This window comes from Syngnathus acus, chromosome 13 (genome assembly GCF_901709675.1).
Source record: "Syngnathus acus chromosome 13, fSynAcu1.2, whole genome shotgun sequence".
Lineage (NCBI taxonomy): Eukaryota > Metazoa > Chordata > Actinopteri > Syngnathiformes > Syngnathidae > Syngnathus > Syngnathus acus.
In genome coordinates this window covers 9,199,823-9,225,689 of record NC_051098.1, presented here as the reverse complement: position 1 = coordinate 9,225,689, position 25,867 = coordinate 9,199,823, and the positions used below count along the sequence as shown (strand labels likewise).

At 39.6% G+C, this 25,867-nt stretch overlaps 1 long non-coding RNA gene across 2 annotated transcripts; it reads right to left on the bottom strand.

The window, feature by feature from the left end:
* Positions 1 to 14,746: 14,746 nt before the first annotated feature.
* Positions 14,747 to 18,503, bottom strand: LOC119132944. Of its 2 annotated transcripts, XR_005100016.1 has the most exons (3): positions 18,030 to 18,503; positions 17,851 to 17,953; positions 14,747 to 14,968 (listed from the first exon to the last, which is right to left on the bottom strand). It is a non-coding gene; the product is annotated as an uncharacterized LOC119132944 (long non-coding RNA). The 2 variants fall into 2 exon arrangements; XR_005100015.1 differs by having other exon boundaries at positions 17,851 to 18,503.
* Positions 18,504 to 25,867: the final 7,364 nt, after the last annotated feature.

Genomic DNA, 25,867 nt, shown 5'->3' with positions numbered 1-25,867 from the left:
AATGTGAAATGACGACTTTGATGAACAGATGTCTTTATGCCAGTAATGACTTCTATTGAAGTTGTGGGCCAAATGTCAAAATGAGTTTTAAGTGAGCATTTTGAAAAGCACTACTCCCTTCAGTAAAATTGTGGACAGCTAAAACCACAAAGCCCCACTAATGGCCTGCTCAGACTCTTCATGGGCCTGGTGCTTTACTCGTTTATTCCCCCTTCTGCAGTTATTAGAGTTGAACCTCACCTGCTCCACTCACACACGGTTGAATTCCACATTTTCCATTAACTATATAGAGTAAATGTCCAAACCAAAGGATGTGACCACAAACCCACGAGACATATATACACCCCTCCAAATGATTAGAACTTTCAAGCCATTTCCATATTTTTGCTGTTTCGATTTAACATCAAAAGATGAATACATTTCAGCATTTACTGTATTTGCAATTCTTAACATCCTGTTGTGATAAACAACCTTATTTTTTTAGGTGAGAGGTTTTACTAAATATAGACCAACCTCAATGTGACTATTATGATGTAACTGAAAAGAGGATTAACTCAATTACATCAATAAAGCATTTGTGTCTTCTGATGCTTTTTCTTCATTCTCATCTCCAGCAGGCAGAAGGTATGCCCTAGCTATGGGATGTAATTCTGAAGGTTGACTTGGGCTGTCAAAGAATTTTTTGTCATCTTGCTGGATGTTGAAAACTGGTTAAATCTTTATTTAAATACACAGACAAAATGTTTCTGAAGGTTGGATGGATGGACGGACGGACGGCATTTCATTATCTAATACATTAAAAATGATTTGCCGGGTGAATTGCTTTACCTCACTCATGCCACTCACTAATCTTTTTAATTCATTGCTTTTTTCCTTTATTTTCCCCTTCTTCTCATCCTCCCTTTCTCCTCCTCAGCACCATCAACTTCATCATCATCCATCACTTTCTTATCTGACACAAGTTGAAATCTGTGAGAAGCAAAATCTACAAGGGGGAGGAATTGTGTGTCATGTGTGAAATGCATTTCATTGGGTAATTGTAGCAGCTCCAGGCGTGCGAAGGGATCACTGACACTAAATGGACAAAAGGGTCAAGTATCACATTCCCTTGAGACAAAACCGGGCAATTAGAAAAGAACAAGACAGGAGACACAATTATGTGCACACTTAAACACAATGTAATTTAACATATGCACAGTTAACCCACAGAAAAGAAAAAAAAACAACGCATCACACTACTGGTATCACACACATGGCGGACGCCAGCACCAAGTGGCCTTGTTAAAAGTCATTTGCTGTCATCTGCTACCACAGTGAGCTAGGGAATGAATAAGCATGACATTTTACGACAGGCTGTTTTGATCATCAATTGTTTCGTGCCTTCCCATTTTTCTACCGCATCTTTCTGGTTTCTATCTTCTTCTCCTCAATGCGTCTTTCAGATCGAGACACGTTATTAAACTTTGAACCTCTTCTTCTTTTCTCTGCTCATTGGCGCTGTCATCACACTTCCTCCATTGAGTGGGTCTTCCCTTTTCACACTCTGTCACCATATGTCATAGTTCAAAAGGCTTCGTTCTGTTTCTCCAAGGGGTCAGAAACTTCCTAGAAGAGGAGCAATTTGAAACTGGTTATGCTGAAAACAAAACTTGGTTATTCTCAAGCGATATTAAATGCAAACATGCATAGTTTCTTCATTCTACAATAGCAATACATCTTTCTGTATACTTTTTTGAGCATAACAAGAAAGAAATCAGTTGTAAATTTAAAAAAAGGAAATAATGTTGCAGCGTGAAGTAGGACAAATTAGTGATGTGGCCCTGAAAAGCGTTCAGAGGAATGAAAATAAAATAAAGGTGTATAAAAAGAACTACGTATAATGACATAGCAATGCAATGTGTTAAAAAATGTAATAATGAATTTGAGCTTAGCTATAACATATCTAAGTGTTTAACTTTATTTTTGGAATAACAAATGCAATAATAATGTAATTACAAAAATAAAAGTGTACAAAAATACATGAGTGTGTGGGTATAAACAAAGGCCGACCAGCCAAATCATAATTATTGCCTTAGGACTCTTCTCATTTTTAAATCTCGGCTAATGACGACATCTCCTGATGAAGGGGATTGGTTTACTCTGAGTGGTGATCGGTGGATTAGCTCTCGGATTGGGTGCAGGCCTAAACCAAGGACACAGTTGATTGGACATGTCTTTGAGAGATGGATGAAGACAGTGAGGTGCAGACAGGAGACATTCCTGAGTCAAAATATGCAAGTGTTGTATGTCTTTGGGTTATTTTCTGCTTGTGAGAACTCACACCCGTGGCCTCATGTAATTCGACAATCCATCATCATGTACAACATCAGCACTAAGTGTACTTCATGTGCACGTTAATGACAAGTTAGAGCGCCAGACGATAATTACGTGTTCACTGACAGGTTGAAATGTAATGCACATGATTTAAAAGACATTGGTCATCATTCACCAGTATTGGAAATTAGTTTCTTACATGTCCTTTAATTTTTCTTAGAGGAAATAAAACGTTTTACTCAATAGTGACAGTGTCTTTTTGTATTTGGTGGAATGTTCTTAAAAACATAATGTAAATTGGTGGATGCCTTAGTGTTTGTGAATGAGGCCCATCCTTGTAGTGAAACAATTCATAAGCATAAAAATCACCGGTGTGAAGACCAAACAATTCCCTGTAACCACAAATATAGTACATAATTCAGTAAGTGTTTATTATCAGCAATGCTGATGTTCATATTTCGTTTTATTTTGTGTTGTTTTACTGCGCAAACAGCAGGAATCAACGCTGTAAATCAGAATTATTTGGTCAGTTTCAAATTTTGATTTAAACCAGGTTTAATCAAAGTCAAAGTCAAAAGTCAAAGTCAGCTTTATTGTCAATCCCTTCATATGTCAAGACACACAAAGAAACCGAAATTCCGTTTCCTCCATCCCACGGTGACGAGACATACAAGTAGGCGACACAAAACAAAAACAAGAAGGCACAAACCATAAATAATAAATAATAAATAAAATAAAATGAGCGATGAATAAAAACAGACCAATAACCCATTGAATATGAGGGGCAAAACCGAGCCAGTGAGCATACAGCAAGAACAGGACGCTACGCTGAAAGGAATAGGTCAATGAGGCTGAATATGGATTAAGATCAAGTACCAGCTCTTATTTAGGAAGTCACATTGCATTGGAAGAGTTTGTTTTTTTGGTATGTTGCAGCCCTATATTCAAATCCATCCATTCATTATCAAAACTGATTATCCTCACGAGGGTCATGGGCATGCTGTATTAAAATCAGTTCATAAAAATTTTTCAATATGACTTTTCTTCACTAACTGGCTAGGAGAATGCACTGGATTAGGGTCACTCCTATTAAAGTTGGTGAAATCCTTGCCTCAAAGCACATATACAATGCTGGTAGACAGAAGAGTCACTCGGTTTCTCTTTAACCAGCCATATTTGACTGTTGTTCTATTTCTTATGCCATAAGGCTACCAATTCAGATTATTATCCAAATGTACTTGGCTTCCTTTGCCATCCACCTTTCAGGATGGATTTGGCTGCTGGGTGCATTGTCTGTATCTGATTGGTCTTCCTGTCTGCAATCAAAATGTTTTGATGTATCAAGGTTTTTTGGAGTAATTTACAATTCTTTGAGGCCTGACTCCATTATTTGGCTCTGAAGAGAGTCGATGTCTGCATCTTTAATTGTGTGACCTCTTTGATGCATTTGAGTATGCTTTGCAGTGCTTTTCCCTGGCACTAACAGTTTGCACATGGGATTTTAAAATCCTTTGTGGTTGCTATGCCTCAGTTGGCATGCAATCCAGTGCATTGTGACTGACTTTTCTCTTTATGTTTCTGTAGTTATTATATGAACACTGTACAGCCATTACCTGACAGTTTAGTCATTACTTATACAAACATTGAGTGGTCATCCTGATACCACTCTCCTTGCGGTTCTCCTTTTTAAAGCTAGGTAAGCAAAAATAGAGGATTTGTAAAGTAACTGTCATGGCAGAAACTGTGTTATAAATGGATAAGGAAAGGGATTTAATCGCCAAAGAATTTTTCAAGTTATGTAAATAAAGAAAGACAAAAGTGACTGTTTGAAAAACGAGTAGGAAGAAGAGAAAATCTATCCCTCTCAACAACAGATGAGGGGATGGTTGACATTTGACCTTGAGTGCCTTGAAAGGCGCCTTATAAATAAAATGTATTATTATTATTTTATTTTGTTTGCTATTCTTTGACAACAACAATTTGCTTGCGTCGCAGAGTGATGAATACATATTTAAAAATTAAAACAAAACAAGTATATCACTCAGGATTTTTGCTACACCAGACTTATGCAAGTAACCTTGGAGGTTGTATAATTTGACAGTTTTTTTTTTTTTTACTGCATTGTCTTTTTTTTACTGCAATGCATCGTCAGCATTGTCAGTCACGCTACATGATGGTCTAGGGATGATAATATATGGATTCAGCGTACATTTTCTTTGTTTATTAAAGTATACATTTAACATGTTTCAGCTCGGACAGTGAGTGATGGAGATGACAGTGAGGCCTGGTTTCTGTCAACGCCACAATGGACGGAGGTCAAGGCTCAGGCAGGAAGTTAGAGATTCTGTCAGTGAGATGGAGGCACAGACAAACACAGACAGACAAAAAGGGAACAAGATGAAAGGAGACCAGCGAGATTGATGGAGGTGTGTGATGTTGACGGAAATACTGTTTTCTAAACATAAAAGGCACCGATGGCAATTGAGGAAGATTTGACACTACATGCAAAAGTGCATGCAATAGAAAAGATACAAAGAAAAACATGAGGAAGCTGAATACTGACAGTTTGAATATTTGTGTTAATGTGAATTCCAGAATCAACACTATAAATGTCAGTCAGCAAATGAAAAAGCTTTTATGAGACGAACCACTACTTTCATTGTCAGTCATGTAAGGAAAACAAAAAAAAAATATGAGTAAAAACAAACATCTTTAAAAGTGTGGGAACTATAGTGATGCGGGTTGCTCCATTTTATATTATTCATGGTGTCATTGGCCAGCTGTATTTCAGATGGAATGTCAACAGTTGTGGCACATCATAAAGCTTTGCCGAGGATCAGGAAGCCATGGATTCCACAAGATAGTAATTTCTCATAAAGACATAAGATGCCATAATGAATAACCATGAGCATTAAAGAGACCCATGTCTGTGATCAGCCCACAGTAAACAGTTTTAGTCTCTGCATACAGTGTCAACATGTACATGTAAAAAAAACTTTGTGGCTCTTATGTGTACACACAATGAGCAAACAAGCCATCATGCACACTCATTGCGAATGTGGTGTGGTATTTCCTGCTTCACTCACACATACCCATGACATGAACACATGCCCACCTCTGTCGACCCCATATGTCTTAACAAATGAGCAGGAGGGGCCCCTGGACGAAGACAGTACTGGCGACTGTTTATATAGTAACACTTTGGGAAAAAAAGTGAAGTATGTAGACTATTCAGTTTTACTTGTAAAGATAATTACTACAAAATATGAAGGTGTAAATTAAGTAGTTTAGAATCAGTTTTAAGGATTCAAAATACAGAGTACTTGAGGTTAATGTGGAATTCAGACCAAGCAGGGGCCACATTTTCTACAAAGTACAATAATCCAATAAAAAAAAAGTGATAAGAAGTAATGCATTTAAAAAAGACAGTCTGGGTAAAATGATGGTACCATTATATTTGTTACAATGTCAATATGAAATGTTAGAATGCATTTTAACGTGTTGGTAGATGCTGACATATACACTATTTTTGAAACCTATTCAAACCGTCCCATTGGAATTCTAAAATCATAGATGAGTTTATTATTGTCATTGATTTTGTTGAACATCTCATTGGGAGTGCAGCACAGTGGCCTAGTGGTTAGCTCGTCAAGCTCAATGCTTGGAATTCAAAATCCACCTTTGGCCTCCCTCTGTGGAGATTGCATGTGCTCCCCTGTAATTGGGTGTCTTTCCTCCTAGTACTTCAGCTTGCGCTCACATTTAAAAAAACATGCATGTTTGGGTCATTGAAGACAATAAATTGCCTCTAAGTGTGCTTCCGTCTCTTTGTGCCCTGGATTGCTTAGTGACGAGTCTCGGGTCTACCCGCTTCTCACCCAAAGCCATACTCAAAGAGTTCAAACGTCTGCCAATTTGTCATCTGTGATCAATGTGGTAACAATTGCAATCGAGACTGAAATAGCTAAACAGCTAGTTTGAGATTTTGAAATTAGAGTTCAATAGAATGTAAGGTAGTAAGATAAGGACTAAATCTAAGTGCAACAACTGCAGCAATTTAAAAGCTGATGTGAGGTTAGATATGAAACTGTCTGGTCATGGTAGACAGGATTTAATCTGGAACAAAGTAGACAGCTATGTTAAAGGAAAACAGGAAAGTCCCAAACATAAAACATAGCTCAAATCTGTGTCTACAAAGAGGTATTCTATATTCCAAAATTCTCTTTCCCACTGAAGTATGACCATGGAGAGCAGCTGCAGATGAACACAGCAGGGGATCACTTGAATATGAGTGACAACCATGAATGGTCCTTAGTTTACTACACATGACACTTTACAGCCCAAAAATCCAGTTGGAAGGACATCCACTGCTGGGAAGCAATTGGATGAGCATTGCTCCACCATCTCAAACTAATTCCAATGCGCTTTTCTCGTGACTGATGTAATTCCAGCTCTTCTTAAACAGTTACCTTTGTATTGAATGCTGAGCAACCACAGTGTGTACAAGCGGCCAACATTTTACAAAGCCCCGACAGAAGTAGTCCAGAAACAACACAGAGCGAAACCAAAAACCATGACTAAAGGAAAAAGGGGAAGGGGGGCATGCAGTGTCTTTCCCACGATGAGGAGAGCTATCGACAGAAGCTCCATTATACCTGACAACAACAATCAGCAAAACAAGGAACTGGAACATGAGGACGAGGTGCATATATACATATATGCAATGGAATAACACTCTGTCTCTTTGTGCTGAATGTTTAGAACATATGTGGGTTGGGCAAGTTACGCATTCATTTTGCATTATATCACTAACTTTTTCACTGCATTAATTATTTCATCGTGCATTAATATTATATTATTTGTTTTATTATGGAGGATTTAGGCACAGAGATGAGTTGGCCGTCAAGGCAGCGATTTATTTAAACAAAAAGAAACACACCTCGTACTGAGGGAAAAAATAGGGACTGAAGAATCAGGATTTCGAAATAAAACAGCAAGTGACAGGACAAAACAAAACCTCAGACGAGAAAACCTCACCGCGGTGTGACATTAACAGTCTGTTGCTTCCGGCTGAGGCGCTCACTGGAAACAGAAAAGAAAGTATAGTGGCCAGATAAAAAACAATAATGTCATGATTACGTTAGCATTATCATTTTTATTATTATTATTATGTTTTACATGCTTGAGATAGAGATTTATAGTACATATTTTATTTAACTGCTGGTGCATTAGCCAAGCAATGTTGAGGTACTTTCATTTATATGGTAATATATTAAAGTTAAACATTAAAGTGTGTTATTATACATTAAAGTGTGCCTTACACTGCTTTTGAATGTTTGGGTATTTTGTGCCTCGTGTGATTAATCAAGATTTTTAATCTTTGCCCCCCCGCTCTTGTGTTGAAACTTAAATTGTGTCGCCCTGCTAGCCGTTCTCCGTCAAGAGAAGCCCCGCATCATGGGGTCCTTTGCCTCGGCTGTCGGTGGAGGACTCGACCCCCCTATGCAGATTTAACCCGTGCAGGTGCCAGGGGAGGCCTTGTGCAACTACAACGCCTGGAACTCAGCGCCAACCTTCCGCCATCATGTTATACATTAAAATTATAAATTGATCTACCTTATTTATAAAGCCCTTACAGCGCATAGTCGCACGAACATGTCCGACATCAGAGCGTGGCCTTACACCGTCAAGTCTTCTGTCGGTAATTTGAAAAATTAAAAAAAAACATTATCAGAGTGGTTTTCACATGATCTTAAAATGATATACATGACCATGAGGACATTCCAAATTTGCCCCCTGGTGGCACACCAGCACCCTTTTGGTTAATGTGTAATCACATGGCCATCCATTGTTTGATATGTACGCGAATGCTTCCCCTCTCACACGCACACACGTACACAGACACACACACTCGCACAATAAGCAGAAAGTCCCTATCGCACTTTCCAAATCCTTTCTGAGCGCTTGCCAATGTGTCAATGTGTTTCAGTCCTGTCATTGTGGTTTTAGTCCGAGCAGCAAACGGAAAGGCTGTCAACTACATTATTTCAATTTTCTTAATGTTCTTCCATGTTGTTCTCTCGCTCTATAATTTCTCACTTTTCATTTCTCCTTTCATTGTTTTACAATCTACATTCATCGAATTTTTTCCTAGGTCTCTGAATTTAGCAGCTAATCCGTACTTTCACATACTGAATGATGAAAAGTAAATCAGTAATTGCAATCAGTTATTGTTATCTTTATTATTTTCTCTTCCTTTTGTCAGTTTAACCTATAATCCAAGTCGAACCTCTCTTTAAAACTGGACTGATAGCTCTTACGAGGGTGTTTTGGCTCCTTTCCCCTACTGAGGCCCACTAAAAGGAATTTGATGAATTGGTCTCCTCTGGCACTCACTTATTATCACATAAAAGAAGTTTATAGCTCAGGTAGGTCAGGGGAAAAAAAGAGAAGAGGGACTAGTTCGCAAAACTCGATGGTGTCTGCCTGGGAAGTGGGCGGCGTGGTTAAAATCTCGGGTGCATCGACGCTTGTGTTTGTGTGCTCAAGTGTGGAACCGCTCACATATATAACTTACAAGTTTCTAACAGTTTATGGGTTAATGCCAAGTTTAACATGTGGATCTTGTTTGTTGAACTTTGTGTATGTGTGTGCCTGCGCACGTGTATGTGTGTGTGGCCACAGTCATTTGGAGGGCAATAAGAATGAACGATGGCCGCCCATCCCTTGCAGACAGGGAGAGAGTTCAACATTCAGCGTGGACTACCTAAAAAGATGGATGAACATCTGGAAGTCATTGGTCTACAAATGAAGGAGCTGGACACGAGACACAAATCCTTATACACACGTACACACACACACACAGACACACACTCTCACACAATTCCTGCTAATAGAGAATGATGAGTCATTTTCCTTCTTAAGTGGTCAAGCGGGCAGACACTTCCATGGCAGTGAACTAAAAGTGTGAGGAAATTAAAGTGCAATGAAGATGATGATTATGGAATGGCTATAAAATGTTAATCATACTTTATAGACAAAAATTGATCATGAAACTAATATTGCTAACAATCCCACACACAGTTATCAGAATAGAACGAATGACAAATGTGTTTATTATGCAGCTATCAAATATTTTACAGTCAAATGAGACATATTGGTACGCAAGTAATAATAAAAATCTTACTAATGAATTGTAGTTTTAAGAACCATTTTTAAAGCTCAGATTTCCCTGTTTGTCCTACTTTTACATCTTTAAGAAGAATCTATAAAGTCTTAAAATTTACCAAGCACCATACAGTACCAGTACTTAAAAACATTTGGGCAAAGTATTTTAGTTTTGGGGTTATCACAAAAGATTTAACTTTACTCTCGCTGGTGAGCCAGATAAATCAGATCATTTCTAAACAATACCTGGTGAATTCTCTGCGACAAATTCAACCAACATGTTTCGTGCCATTCATGTGAAACGCAAGATCAACTAATCAATTAGTATACTTTACACTTAGTCTGGAATTTAGATGCTCTTTAACACTCATTTATATTCCCTTGGCTCAAAGAAGTGCTAACACTCTGACATTGAATATCCTTTAGCATCGATCGATCCCACCCACACTTGCTCCCACACACCCATTTATAAACACACTGCGTGCAGGTGGGAAATGGACATCTGGCTCTCAAAAAAAAAAAAAAAAAAAGGCCTTTGTGACTTGCCCTTACTTGTATTTTACTATGGCAACAAAGGGAGGAATTTTGAAGTACCCCACTGCTTGAGCAGTTTTAAATATTGTCATTATATTTAGGCAAAATGACAATTATAGGCTATTTTCCTCATTTTTGTCCAGTTTTCCAAAATCTCCACTTGTTTATAACTACAATAAATATATTGTTAAACTGAGTCAAATGTATTTTGCACTATCAATCGATCCATTTTGAAGTGCAATCGGCGTCAAGGGTCATCTCGGGTTGACCTAGAGCTTAAAACAGCTTAGAGACAGGCTCACAAAAAAGGTTGGAATTGAACGAGGGTCTACTCTGAAAGCAAAGAAGCAGACCACATAGTGTGGAGTATTACAGCAAGCACTACAGCAAGATAGGCCAATATCATGCCAATCTGCTTTACCAATTAGCAGTCTTTTATTTCAACCATATGGTATTAGATCAGCACAGTTAGAACCCCCTGCTGGTTAGGTTCTAACTAAAGTACCTTTTAGTATCTGGTACCTGCTTCCGAATCCTTAATTGTTGAGCTATGCTGTGCTGAGCGGTGCAAAAAGCTTCCTATGACTCTGATGCAGGATAAGAGAAACTTAAGCAACAAAGCGAGCATATGGCTTCTCTGCATCGCCAAACAATCATGATATATTGTGTGCGTTTTATGTGTGTGTAAAAACACAACGGGTAAAGGGTAAGTGTAAGCGTAATGAGGCTCAGGGACATGAAAATCAGCTAAATTAATGAGGAAGATCGTCTCTTTTGTCACGTGAGACTATTTGAAATCTCTCACAAAGCAGATTTGAACACAGTGCTGGAGTGATTATGAAAGGATCATAACCTGCCAGTTCACATTGTATTAGCAGTGCACAAAAACCAAGAAAGATTAGTAGAGCACAAATCCTATTCCCTGTCCTGTCAACTGAAATAGACATATAAATTAGCCCATATCAACCCAATTCAATTATGCATTGACCCCAATTAGTGGGAACCGACCCAATTAACACAGTAAATCAAAGCAAGGAAAAAGTGAGTGAGAAAAAAATGGAAGAATATCATAAATAAAGCAACTGTGATGCATCCAAATATAATTAATAATGTCTCAGCTATTCTTTTAACCCTACGACCTGTCTTATCATATTATTCCTTAGCACAAACTACAACCATTGTTATCGATGAGAAAATGTTTTTATTTGTTTTTATTATGGTGGTTACTATGAAGTAAAGTATTCAAAATTATTTGAAGCATTACAACAGTATTAGAAGTACTGCCAATCAATGCGGTTTTCTCCCATCCCACAGGTTTTCTCTTTTTGCAGCCCCAGCATTTTTTTTATGCATTCAATCTTTTTAAAAGCAGCGCGAAAGTAAACCCTCCTAAACACTTTCCACTCTGTCAAGCACCATTCCTCCTCTCCACAACCTCACCATTACTACATGTCCCTCTTTCTTTCCTCATACTATCTTGCATGTCACAATGTCAAAGTTGGCAAAGAGTGATGCCATTCATTCATGGAGAAGCCACTTCAGTTCTTTTCAAACACTCACCCTTTTAGGAGGAGGAGGTCGGATGGGAGACAGAGAGCATGGGAACAGTTTGCTTCCCCTGAAGTGCTGGAGAAGCCCAATAAAAAAAAAAAAGAATACCAAATTGACAATTCAAAAATTGCACTTTGTCAACAGAGCTTATCCTTGATTCTCGTCGTGTTTCGCTTAAATTCTAAGTTATAGTCCATATCTCCATGACAACACATGACTCTCCATCCCTCTGGTCGTATCACCTTGTCTCCCATGGGAGCTGTGTAACACTATCAACCTCAGCCACCCTCCCATCTCAAACAGACAGCTTGGCCTTCTGAGATTCCAGACTCTCTTTCTGCACTGCTGCCATTTCTCTCCACTGGGAGCCGAAACTAAATATGACAGCTATACCTTGGAGACAGAGGAGAATGTCAAACTACTTCAACCTAAATGAAGAGTCTTCTCCGGCATCTGCTCTTGATAGGCCTCAAAATGGCAAAATGATTTACCTCTATTCTAAAGCTAAAACACACTATCAAGTAACACCATTTTAATGTCATTCCCTCCAATGTGTGTGAGTATCCAGGCAAACATCCTTGTGTACATGCAGCAGCGTATTTGTGCGTGTTTGTTTATCGGTGACTGGAACGCAGAACACCGACACTTGGATGTCCTTCAGGTAGCCTGATTGCCATTTTGCCGAGTGCAGTCATCAGGTGGTGAGGCTTAGCAGCTCAGTGATGCCACTGAGGTCATTGGGAGGGTATCCCAGAAACATCCCGGAGAGGTGTAAGGGGGATCAGCAGATGGGTGGTAAGCAGTGACGTGCCAATGACAAGACATTAATAACGAGAAAGCACCGTTGGGGTCATAGCATAACACGATATTAACATGCAGTGTGATTGGCACGTCCGATTATGCTGAGCCACTAAAGCTTTTAGAGCAGCATACAGTGTATGTGACATGTCCCCTGTAGGTTCGCAATGAAACAACATGCAGTGCGGCCGGGGATTTAGAGGGAAGGACATCTGAGGGAGATTATGATGAATTACATACAGAGTATGATTAGAGTGAACAATGTGAGCGAGACATATTTCATGCTTTTGGCCTCTTGGGATTGGGTGATCAACAAGCTGTCATCAAAAATAAAATAACAAAAAGAAAGTTTCATTTTGTGATTGAACCCTCAAACATCTGTTCTCTCTGAGAGCCTGATTAAAAGAAATGTGTTAATTCACAGAAAGTATATTGCATCATCGGTGTATTGGTCTTGGATTACAAAATCCAATCAAGATACAATGTTTCCTGTTAGTAACAATATACTGAGAAATATCCCAATCAATTATAAGTAGCATCATCGGAAAAAAAATAGTTAAAAATGTACCGTATTTTCCGCACTATAAGGCGCACCTAAAAACTTCCAATTTTCTCAAAAGCCGACAGTGCGCCTTATAATCAGGTGCGCCTTATATATGGACCAATATTGAGCCACTACAGCAGGCATGTCCAAAGTCCGGCCCGCGGGCCAAATGTATATATCTTATATATGGACAAAGTTTTAAAATGGGCCATTCATTGAAGGTGCGCCTTGTAATCCGGTGCGCCTTATAGTGCGGAAAATACAGTATACGGTATACGGTTTATTCCGTTTATCAGGAGTAGTCAAAACCCCTTTGTTTAGGCCACATGTGGAACGTCCCTAATATTTCACACATGTCAGATAGACAGCATGATGCGCACAGATGAGTACACCAGAACAAATCCAGAGGTTCTATGCCTTACTCAAGGCCACCATGGTGATCCGCCTTTTGGCAACCACCCTCCATGTTTGTAGTCTGTAAGGGTCAGGTTTTTTTTAATTCTGGATCCAGTCTTGATCCCCCACCTTGCTCTCCTTTGGCTGCGTTTCCGAGCCACCTCTTTCCGTATCACGGTATAAAAGAGGCTGCTGAAGATCATCATATATTCAAGCTTTTAAAGCCCAAGATAACATCAAACCTGTTACTAGTAAAGTATCCAATGTAAACAATTAGCTTACAGAACAGAAGAATTTGCAGGACGAAGGTTATTTGAATTGATTTGCAATTCTGTCTGTAAAAGCGTCTTGCTTTGATATTCGATCCATCCCATGGTTCCATTACATATTTGAAAGCCAGTGAGTGTATTAAGAGCGGGTGTATATCAAAATAGTGTCCACTCTGGGAGCTAAGTGCCAAAATAAGAGCTGTGGGTCTCCATTGTATGGTACTGTCTTGCAATGTGATTCAGCCAAAATACCTCATCTACTTGACATGCATTGGCCTTTGTTCACTGCAAAAATGTTCCCATCTGTGTGTCCAGCTAAGAGCAACGTGTCTGGCAGTTATTTCGTCTGAGCAGTTTATTTGAGGGATATTCCATTCAGCAGTGACTTGCCATAAGGAAGACTTTTGTATCACGTTGCGTCAAATATGCTTTTCATAGTGGTTAGCACGTCTGCCTCACAGAAAGTCCTGGATTTGAATATGTGATTTTGGGCGTGCTTGTCATGGGTTTTCTTGAGATATTGCAGTTCCATTGCCATTGCTGGTTTTCTATTGACAGTATTAGTCATTTTGTTCTGTTAAAATAAATGGGTGGACCTTATACTTCATTAATATTTGTATTAAACTGATCCACACTACATAGCAGTTCCACTATAGTACACATGGTTTTGTCTTGCCAGTACTCTGCAATCGAATGAGTGTTTTTGTTATCATCTTAAGTTCTGCTCCTGCTACAAAATAACTGAAATTTTAGAATTAATTACCGGCGGCAATACATCTCATGACTTTGAATGCACTACTTCAGGCTTAGACAAAACAGGATAATCAAATCTAAATTTTCCAACTGAAGTTTGATTTAGTTACTGTATCATTAAACCGAAGGAATTGGTTACAAACATTTTACATTCTATCTTATCTCAACCTGTTTCCTTTCCTTGTTGTGGAATGAGCGCTTTATCTTTTCCAATCTGGGAGAAATTGAGTATCCAGTTTACAAAACGGTAATTTGTAAAGCTGGGTGGGCAGTGACATTGTGGAGGTGTGTGTTAAAGCTACTATTTTCCAGCTTGACATTCCATCACTTTCATCCTTATCGTCCGAATAACATTTAGCAGACACTGGTGCTTAAAAGCAAAACAATAACTGATTCTCTCTCAACAAAGAAGGCAATTTAGGACGAAACATATTACTTCATTGTGCTAGAATGACAGATGATAGTGTGTATGCAAATCGAGGCCATGCATGCCTCTTAGACACATGCCGCTGAGTTTCCCGCCTTCTTTTTCTTCACGGTTTGCGCATGTGAAAGGGATCTCTTCATTGCTGACAGCAGCCTTTGACCGAAGCTATTCATCATGTCTTTTTTTTTTCCCATTGAAAGCATGTGCAGGTGTTTACTGTAAGGAGTAGAAAGAACAGAAATGATGGACTTAAACATCAGGGGCCTTGATGCCTGGAGAGCAGATGGAGATGAGTCTGAAGTAAGATGCATAAGCCTCTTTTATTCAGTTGCTTCATAGTGGGTGGATTGCGGTTTTGTAATTTACCCATCATTCTCGTAAGACAGCATCGTGAACGATTTGTAATGCTCATTAACCCAAGTCAGTCTCAAGCCTGGACTCATTAGACTTTTGTATAAGAAGTAATCAACTGTAATCAAGTGAAAAAATGGTTGATGAAAGCATTTTTTCAACATTCTTGAGAGTTCACAATATATTGACTGAATTAGAAGGAACTACACTTTTTTGTCCTTTTTGCAGTAATGGAACATTTTTGTCAGTACATTGGGATGGTAGCCGGTTTTCAATATCCAGTCAGGCTTTTTTTTTCTGGGTTTCCTTCCGCATTCCAAAAAACATGCACCTGAGGCAACCAATCTAAGGTGTGCCCCGCCTCATGCCCAGAGTCAGGAAACAGCTCAAGCTCATCTCCAACGGTTTTGAAAATTGAAGGCTGAGAAGTGTCAATCCCCCTGTTGTTAGAAGACACCATCTGGTCTCTGCTCTTAAGAAGAGGGACTACAATTCTACCAATCAAAAGGTACTGTCCCTTTTATTCATTGATGGTGCACCGCTTTCCCGCCTTGAGCCACCAGATGGTGGATCACAATTTCCTCTTAAACATCCAGACGTCTATCACCATGGCCGCACCGAACCCCTCCCATGCTTTAGCAAACATCAAAGCTACATTCCACTTGTCCTGCTGGTACTCAGCATCTGCCTCTGAAATTCCATATGCCAGAAAGGCCCGGTAGGACACTCTTCAGCTTGATGGCATTCCTCACCACTGGCTTGCTCCAACAGGTTCAGCAGCTACCACCACAACAGGCACCAACCATCTTGCAGCAACAGCTCCAGTCAGCATCCTCAAAAATGGAGGAAAGGAACATGACCAACTCTGACTCAATGTCCACATCCCCCCAAAGGATGTGTGTCAAAGTTCTGTCTGAGGTGAAACGCAGGCCCTCATGATGTATTTTGGTTTACCACGTTGGACCGACAGCTCCTCCTACCACGGGAGCAACACACTACCTGGTGGGAGTCAGTTAACAGCTCCGCCCCTCTCGTCACCAAGACATAAAGCTACGAGTTCAAAGGTTGATCGTTGAACTGCAGCCTTGGGTGCCAAGAACCTTTGTTTTAACAGTGTTGAATCCATGATGGCAACAGAAGTCAAATAGCAACTACAACCTCTTTGCCCAGGAACCTGACATATACATGACCTTACCCATTATTACACCTCATTTCCTCCCCCTCATTTGTTTGAAGTCAGCACACACCTTCCGAAAAGTCATACCCACAATCCCCCAGGCAGTACTTTGAATCCCTCTTCCCATGTGTAGACCACAAACATCTTCATCTATAATTATATTTATGACTTGCATTTATGTCAGCTTCCAAGTGGACTGCACACGCACACAATGATGTGGCTGCAATAAAGTGTGTCATAATGTGTGCAGACCCTCCTCCTTTGTTATAAATCTCAGCACACGTCACATTAGCCTAATGAAAACTAATAAGAGCTCTCCCAATCATTTGCTCCCTGAGGTTGCATTCAAGTGCTGCAAAATAAAACAGCATTAACCTGAGTTATATGGACTGCCAATGTGAAGTGCCATAACAAGACATGCGTATACACCAACAATCTTAATCTCCAACTGGGAGTCATCAATAAACTAGAAGTCAAATAAGCCAATCAGAAATAAAGTAAGCATAGTGTATAGCATCCTGTGTTTATATTTGATGTTTAACAGATTTGGCATATAAAACTTACGTAATATCATAAGTAAGATTATGCATATAATGCAATACATGTGGCTCCAAGAAAGGAAAGGACAAGCAAAATGAGACCAAGCTGTGGAAAATGTTCAGAGCAGGGATGCTAAAGGAAGAATCTAATCATGGTTTGGAAGAACAATAGAAGGAAAAAAATGCAGTAAGTGCACCAAAGATCATATGTTCGTGTTTGGGGACTAATTATTAAACAAGTACAAGAAGTAAAATGATGTTTTCCATTTTATTCAAGGCAAATTATTAAACCTTAGATGTAATTCAATTTGTGCCATTATTGGAAACATGGATTAATTTATAAGTCATTGTTCCTAATGTGATCAAATTTGAAATACTTTGGGGAAGATAAGTAACGAGTTACTTGTTCTACTAACAAATTAAATAGTCAAAATTAAATAGTAAAACAAATAGCAAAATGTATGGCGGTTATTTCTTCTTTCATTTTTATTTATTTGTTTTGTGTAGTTCACTGTGTATTATGATAATTAGAATTAATACTTAATTCTAAGTAAGTTAACCAGTTTACAGAGGTGACCCCCGAAACTTGTTCACTCTCACCCCCACCCTGTTTTCTCTCAATAAATAGTCCCTTGCAAGACGACTTAACTTAACTTAACTTAACTTGCAAGACTCGAAAGTTAGACTGCTTTCAAGCGCCTCTGTACTACACAAGGGTGATGATGGCTTTCTCCGCTTGCAAGCCTAAAATGGTCAAACTGTCTCATGTGTGGTTCTTGCATAAAAGGTAGCGTGGGGAAAACTCCATCAATTTGATTCAATGTTCCTTCTTTAAAGATAAAAAATATATATTGATTATAGATTAGTCCATGTTAGATTTAAGTAAATGAAACAGGAAGCAGGAATACAGGAGATGTTGTTGTTTTTTCAGTGTGCCGGTGAGAGGCTCACCGGTCAAGCAGTTTCAACATTGCATCCTTGTAACTTTTGAGAATGCACAGTTGACAAAAAAAAGACTACTGTAAATGTACTGGGTATGCAAATGTTAGTTGCTATGCCTCACATCTGGACGGTATTATACTCCACACACAGTCTCCACTTCGATACAGGCCTTTTTGATGTCCTCTGTCTCCTCTGGAAGAAAATCATATCATAGCCAACAGTCATATGTTAAAAAGTTAATACAAGAGAGACTTTTTTTTCCTCCTACGTTGGTGTTTATAAGCCTGCCTCGATTTGGCTCAATGCAGCGTTCCTTCTCTCCACGTTGTTTTGAAGTGGAGAACAAACCACCTGAAAAGAAGGCAAGCCAAGAAAGGGGTTTGGAGTGGAAAAGGAGACTTAGATTATATCACAAAATTGTAAATAAATTGACAATGGGATGTTTTACCACACCAGTGTGAGTCACAAAGAAGAGCGAAGGAGTGAGCAATCATTTGGATCTGAACTTGAAACCAGCAGGTGAAGACCTCAGGAGACGAACCCTACTCCCTGTCCCTGTCCTAAACGTCTCCCTCCTCCCATCACTCTGTCTTTCGTGCGCTCTTTCTGTCTTGTTCTGACAGATTTATGAAGAGACACAGCTCCAAATGAGTCCCCAGTTACCTCTCCTCTTCTTGTTTTCCGTCTCTTTCATCGACTGACAGAAACTTCCCTCTTGCCTTCACTCTCATGTGCTCTCCGTGTCCCACTGCAGACAGGTTTGAGTTGCAACACAGTCATATTTATAGCCAAGTGTTTGGACATGCCTTCTCATTCAAAGGAAAGTTTACCTATCTAATTATTTACTGACACACACACACACACACACACACACAATTCTTTTAGGAAATCGGTGCACAGCAGTTAAGGATGTTTGTTTTGTTTATTCATTGGCTAAGTTTGTCTTGTATGACATTCCAAATCCACAACAAAAAACTGCTGACTGTTCATATTACAATTTAAAAACGCAGTTGAACACTATTTACGGAGGTATTAGGCTGGCAAAAACCTGCATATGATTTGGGGGGGGACAAAAAGTTGCCTGCTGGCTGTGAAGTGTGTTGAAGTGAGTTGAAGTTGAGTTCACTGCCACCATACTGCACTTATATTTAAAATTATTGCTTGCAAATGGGGGGGGGGGGCATCGACCTGAGCTCTTTGATAATGGCAACTGTCCATCGTCATCATCAGTCTGATGAATATTTATTGTGATATAGTCTTTCTAAGTTCTGTCCTGCTTGGAGCTGTCCCATTCGATTTTGCTCAACTCTTTGGTTTGTTTTGGAGTCCTTGGGCTAGTTCTGGAGAACCAGTTCAGAATCCAGAACCGCTGCACTCTTAAAGAAAGAGCAGAGAATATTTTACGGATCCATCATTCATGTGACTGAGACCGAGCAAGCCGTTGTGAGGCAGCGAAAGAAGCTGTTAAGCTGTACTAGAGGCAAGCTATAAGAAAACAGAGTGAGACGTCTTGGTGCCGTAACCCATCAAAGGCAGATTTAGTGGTTCAGTGGTTTCTCTATGACAGCATTGTTTAGATGTCTAATTGTTCTCATGTCCGATTTAATTTCCTAACAAAAGATGTGTTTTTTTCCCAATCTAATTAGATCAATCTAATTTTTTAATCCAATTAGATTTGAGCATCTCAGTGAATATTTCTACAGCAACAGATTAACCTGTCAATACCATCTGACATCACAGGCAAATATTCTTTATCCTCTGCGAAGAACAACGGATATTATTAAACTAGTGCAATCTGTGTAAAATGCCAGTATTCAGGGCACTTCATTTTGGAATCTTATATTAGTGCTTTTGGCTTCAGTCCCACTTTGTATTGTTTTTGAATTGTTTCAAATAAACAACTGTTGGATTAGGCCTCTTCATAATCACTTTGGAAATATGTTTCTCCAAAGTCACATAAAAATTAAGCATGCATGAATTCACATTATGCTTGAGTGACACATCAGAAAAGTAAGATGATTTACTCATTAGGGTCGATATTCGCGTGCCCCTTTTCCATCAATATCCAGCTGCTCAGAAACTAGTAATACAAAACACGCTATGCTGGAGAATGTGCCAATGTGTGTGCAAACTGGTCGCCTCATGACCTGAGCAATAACGTGTGCAATACGTACCACAAGTAAACATACGTATTCCAATACATTGCATTACAAACAATATATTTTTTATTATTATTTTACAAGTGTCTCATGAATACCATCATCAGTAAGCACACAGTAGACAACATGTATTTGTTTTCATACTGAACATCTGTTGGAAACCCTTGGCCGTATGGTTCATATATCACAGCAAGTATGTAAGGAAAATTTGTTTCTCATTTATGTGCCCTTCATGTTTTACCAAGCCATGTTTTTGTTGGACTTTTCTTTAATATATATTCAAGGAGAAAGAAGGAACAGGAAACAACATGCAACAACAATATGTCACGTCCAATAACTCTGTTCCGATAAATGGTTGGCTGCAGCTTTTACTTCCCATGCATTGCTCATTCCTTATATACGGTGTGCAATAACATTAGTGTTGAGAAATATCTTTGGGAACCCCTGTGTTTATTGTTTGGAAAAGATTTGTTATTTTGGCTAATCTTGTACATTAATAAGACAAAATAAATTCAGGTCAAAAAAAAAAAAAAGATCGAGTTGAGGCATGGATTTGATCACTGAGATAAAATTGTAAGAGTTCATTTATAAGCCAATCAAGTTTCCTTTTGGATCTTAGTTATACAAAGAGCTGGTTATTCCACACAAATGAAGAGTGAAGTGAAAGAATTATAAGCGTTTGAAGATCATAAACTATGATCAATCTGAGACAAAAGCAAGGCCATCTTTATGGAGCTAAACTTAACAACCATAAGAAAACAGTGAAAATCTCATATTGATGTTAAATTGAGTTCAGTTATGTCTTGGAAAAATAAACCAGATAGGGAAAAGATCTTATTTTGAATTTCACATTGCTCTGGGTCACCTCTCAGTCTCTCTGATACTGAGTAACTTGTACCAAAGTATCTCAACGCAAACCCACAGAGACATGTGAGAATGGAAAGTTTGAGTCGTTACTCTTGGCTCGGCCAAGAATAAAAAACACAAGCAAGCACTTGTGTTTTCATTACTATTCTTTGGTCAAGTAGGTTGTGGATTGTTAAGTGACTTTAAATTTAGAGCAAGAAAGAACCTGTTACATTTTGGTGAAGATCACAATAGGAGAAAGATGATTAACAGTGATATGTATTCATATTGGGACCAAGTGGAGCACTGACCAGCCCAATCCACGATCTTCCGCAATACTTCCATCTACTGGACTGGAGTGGAACAGTATTACACGACGACACGATTAAGTCAGTCAAATGCGTGAGCCAGGCATGGTAAAGGTCTGCCATTGTAGTTATTTGATGCATGTATGTGTCGAGATCTGTCCTCGTTTTAATGTTGTCATAGTTTCGGTTGGCGTGTCTGTGTGCTCGCCCCTCCCCTCCTGTGCCCTGATCAGTGTGATCACCCTTACCTGCCTCTCGTTAGCTGTCTTGTATTTAAGTCCTGTCTGCCCCTCACTCCCCTTTCGGATTGTTTGCGTCTCATGTCTCCTTGTTTCTTGTTTTTCTAGTTGATTGTCTGTTCTCGTCTTTCTGTTCAGTTATTCTCGTCCCTAGGCGAGCCTCTATAGTCTAGTTCCTTCAATAAACCCTGGTCCAAGCTGCATTTGGTCACCCAGCTCCATTCACTTCATGACAGTATGGAGCCGAACGCGTATTGTGTAATCTCTGTGGAAGGTCAATGCTGGAGGTTGTGTGTGCCAACAAGGCAATGGATATTTATTACAGGCTGACTAATCAATACCTACGAGTGAGAGTAGAATTAGTCTTATCCCTTTGATTCTTGGCAACAGTTGAGCCACATGTTATGGGAGGTCTCTGTGTCATCCATCAATTTGATTGATGACAACTGGCACAGTTGTGTAGCATATATAGTTTTACTCCTTTTATTTTGAAATAAATGTATTGTTTCAAATGTTAATGAGAGAGTACATGCAGGTTTATGAACTCTGCGTAACAAGACACGACACCCTTGGAATTATTTGTGATGACTATTACACCGAGTTCCTTGAACTTAGTACAAGCTCAGTATAACCAACATCAATCCTAGCCGACCGAGGATCACAGTTCGGCTGCAGACAGTTTGTCTCCGCCGCCAGAACTCTGCCTCCCTTTAAACTCTGTGATGTAGCCACTGACCCAATTCTTGCAACAAACTGGCAAGCAGTCATATGCACTGCTGTATCTGCATATTTAGCAGGAAGGAGCCTAAAGGAGAAGAGAGGAAAAAGAAACCCAATGCCCTGTCTCGTCTCGCCAGATAGACTAGATTTATTGGCATAAAGAATGAGTTTTTGACAGCCGTAAACTATGCCTGAACATGAACCTCTGTGTGAGTCCTCTCCTTCTTATAGATCTGGGGATCCTAAGCAGAGTGCTAACATTTCAAAATGTTTTTCATTCAAATATTGTAGCTATCTATTTTGAAAAGTCAGGAGACACTAATCTAACATGGAAATAATATGCTAATTTATATGCATAGAAATAAATAATATATGCGTCTGTAAGACAAACATCTTCCCACTCAAAAATGTCATGTCTGGAGCATCTTAAAAATGTATTCTTTGCAAACTGCATTATTTCTTAAGATATCAAATTGTAGTTATTTACTTTTTCACTCCTGAGCAGAACATTTTGTTTCAGTGGCGTGATCTGACTAAAATGTGTTTATAAAGGGTGAACTCATTTCCCATGTGTTCCGAATTATCACCTTCCTTGAATATAATAAATAGGTTATTTTCTTCCAAAAAACAGGACACAATGAACTGTGGACATTATATTTGTTGATAATTCTTTTTGGAGGGTGTAATAGAATGATCTGCTTGACTGAAGATAAAGCCATTTTTAGCCACGGTGGCCAGCATCATAAGATGAGGCAAAATATGCCTTGTGACAAAATAGATATCATAGTCATATTCCAAATGACTTCAAATGGCCCATTTTAATCATCACTTTTAATTATACTTCTCTATAAAAGAAAATACACTGCATCTTCTTTTCCTTTCGGCTTTACCCCTCAGGGGTCGCCACAGCAAATCCATCTGTTTCCATCGCACCCTATCCTGTGAATCCTCTTCTCTTACCCCAACTAACTTCCTCTTTGGTCTTCCTCTTGACCTCCTGCCTGGTGGTTCCATCCTCAGCATCCTTCTACCAATATATTCACTACAAGTGTAATAGTTTTGCTTCCATAATCAAAGTTCAATGTGAATGTGTACTTGACATGCACATAAATAAATGTGTGCGTGCTTCCATACGTCGCTGTGCACAGCAGGGTGTCGCGTTTTGGTCTCGCAGCAACAACTGCTGCAGGACAATTGTGTGTCTGCCTCACAGTGGGTCACAGCCCATCATCACACCCTGCACACAACCCAGTTGTGCGCAATGTAATGTTGTGCGGTGAACCAGCACTTCCTCCTTTCTGGTAGGGCACTTAACGTGTGCATGCTTGCGCGTGCGTGTTTGCAGCAAGTGCTAAGGCGACACCAAACGAGAAAAAATGCCTGGAAAAACTCAGAGACTTCAAAGTGAGCACGATTTACACAATTTCTGGGCCACATGCAAATGTTTTTGTTTCGGGTTTAGGGGTCAAGCGGGGTCGGATGGGAATTATTGTCTGCTCTCGAAACACCTCGACACTTGTCACATAAATACAACACCTCAAAATTTGAAGTGACCTTATTTATGAAATTGAAACAATGTTGGCTGCACCAAAAGCGATTAATACCAACACTATCGATGAGAGTGAGCATCAAGATTACGGACAGAGACACACTTAGACATACACCATTTGTAAACACACACGCTCACAGGAGTAGACAGATATGATCTCAAAATAGGCCAGGGAACCCTACTCTCCTCTAATTCACCCAACATACAGACACACATGCACAAACCTGCTTTGTTGGCTTTTCTATATACACACTCACGTAGACGTAAACACACGTGAAACTGGATATACCGCCGATGCAGTTCACACAAAGAAATGCAAACTGAACACACACACGGATATTTCTAGAGGCCCTCGAATGCAGCATTTTCCCTGTTTTGTCTGCAGTGACGCTTAGTAGAAGTTGTGCTGAAATAAACTTCAAAGGCTGTGAAGGAGCTGGGCGACTGGGTAATTAGGACTGTGGAGCAAGAGAGTGCAGATGAGGCAAAGTTAGAAGGATCCTCACAGCTAGAATGCACCAATAGAAACAGAAGAGGGAAAGCTGGAAGGACTTTATGATAGCACTCGAACACCCCACCACACACACACACAAAACAACTTCAACAAGACTTGTGGTGTGATCGCTCACCATGGGACGAGTAATTTTGGCCATGGAATCTACTCCCAGTTGTAAACGTAATGCCGGATGTATGAGCAAAACCACGCACACGGATAAAGGAGTCAACACTAAGCAGACATTATATGAATCTGTCTCCGTCACTCTCACATATACACTGAAACACAACTGTGTGTGTCTGTCCGAATGGTGAAGGTGCAAACATTTTGTTTGCACGCTTGACTGCAATCTCAAGAGCCCACCAGCTAATGCATCGCTATTTATAGGCCGCAAACTACTCTAAAACATGTCCAGAGTGTCCCTTATCGCTACCTGTGCAAATAGAGTCTGATAACTATATGCTACTGTCAACAGAATGAACTGCAGTGCCTATTTAAATGTGTACAAAACCTCTCATGTCATAGTTTCTGCATGCACTAATGGGTTTGTTTAAAACTACTGCCAAGAATTCAATTCCCTAAATAAACCACAAGGAAGTATAGTGACGATTGAGTAGAAAAGTCAATCAGTATGTGTCAGGTTTGCTTACTGGATGGGTGATGGGCACACAGAGGGGTGGCAGTGCCCTCTGTTGACCAGGCTCGGTTAAGCAGCTTCACAGACAGGCATACACACACAAAACAAAATGAACACGTGCTGCTGTGCACCATCTTCATTCACATTTGTGCAAAAGATTGGCAAAGGATATTGCACGCATTATGGAAGTATCTCGTATGATTTTGCAGGTTGTTCCTGTCAGTCTTTGGATCCCCGCTGAGTTGCATCTGTCTGAGTGACATGTGCTGAATGAGGACTATTACTACACATACACTATGTAAGTGTAAAACTGTTGCATGAAAAGCATTTTATCAGATTGGGATAAGTGGAGGCAGTTTGATGGATGCTGTCAGCTGCAAACCGTGTAGAGTCAAGATGGTACATGAATTTATGGCACAGGAAGGAAGTGTGTATTTTATACGGCTGAATTGGTAGGCTACCAACATAATATACTGCAGGTAGGCTACCCAATACACGAGTAGAAGCTCACAAACGATGTGTTTTAAATAAACTATACAGACAATCCTAATTAATTCATCCTCACGCATCCTCAGGCATGCTGGAGCCTTTCCCAACAGTCTTTGGGCAGAGGCGGCGCACACCCTGAACTGATTGCCAGCCAATCGCAGAGATACAGAGTGATGAAATGCACGTAAATAAATAAATAAATAAATACATCAATAAATAAATACATAAATAAATAAATAAATAAACAGCACTGTAAGCCATTGGTATCACCATTCTCCTAACCCAGAACAAGATAAGTGATAAAGAAAATTGAGCGATGGATGGACGGATGGATGGACAGACAGATGGACAGATGGGAGGCTGGGCGGACAGATGGACAGACTGACAGACAGACGGAAAATGTAAACAAAGGTAGAAAATCATGACGTAATCGTAGCTCTGTGTTAACTATAAAAGATAACATGTAATTTTGAAGAAACACTATGGGCATGCTTGATCTAAGTATTTTATGCTTCATTCTGACACATTTTAGTTTCACACATACTCTGCAAAAATGGGTAATACTCTTTCCCGCTCATTTCGATCATCACCTGTGCAAAAACATAACCACAAACACACACACACACACACGTGGCATCATTTGGGAGAGTTGGTACAGAGACA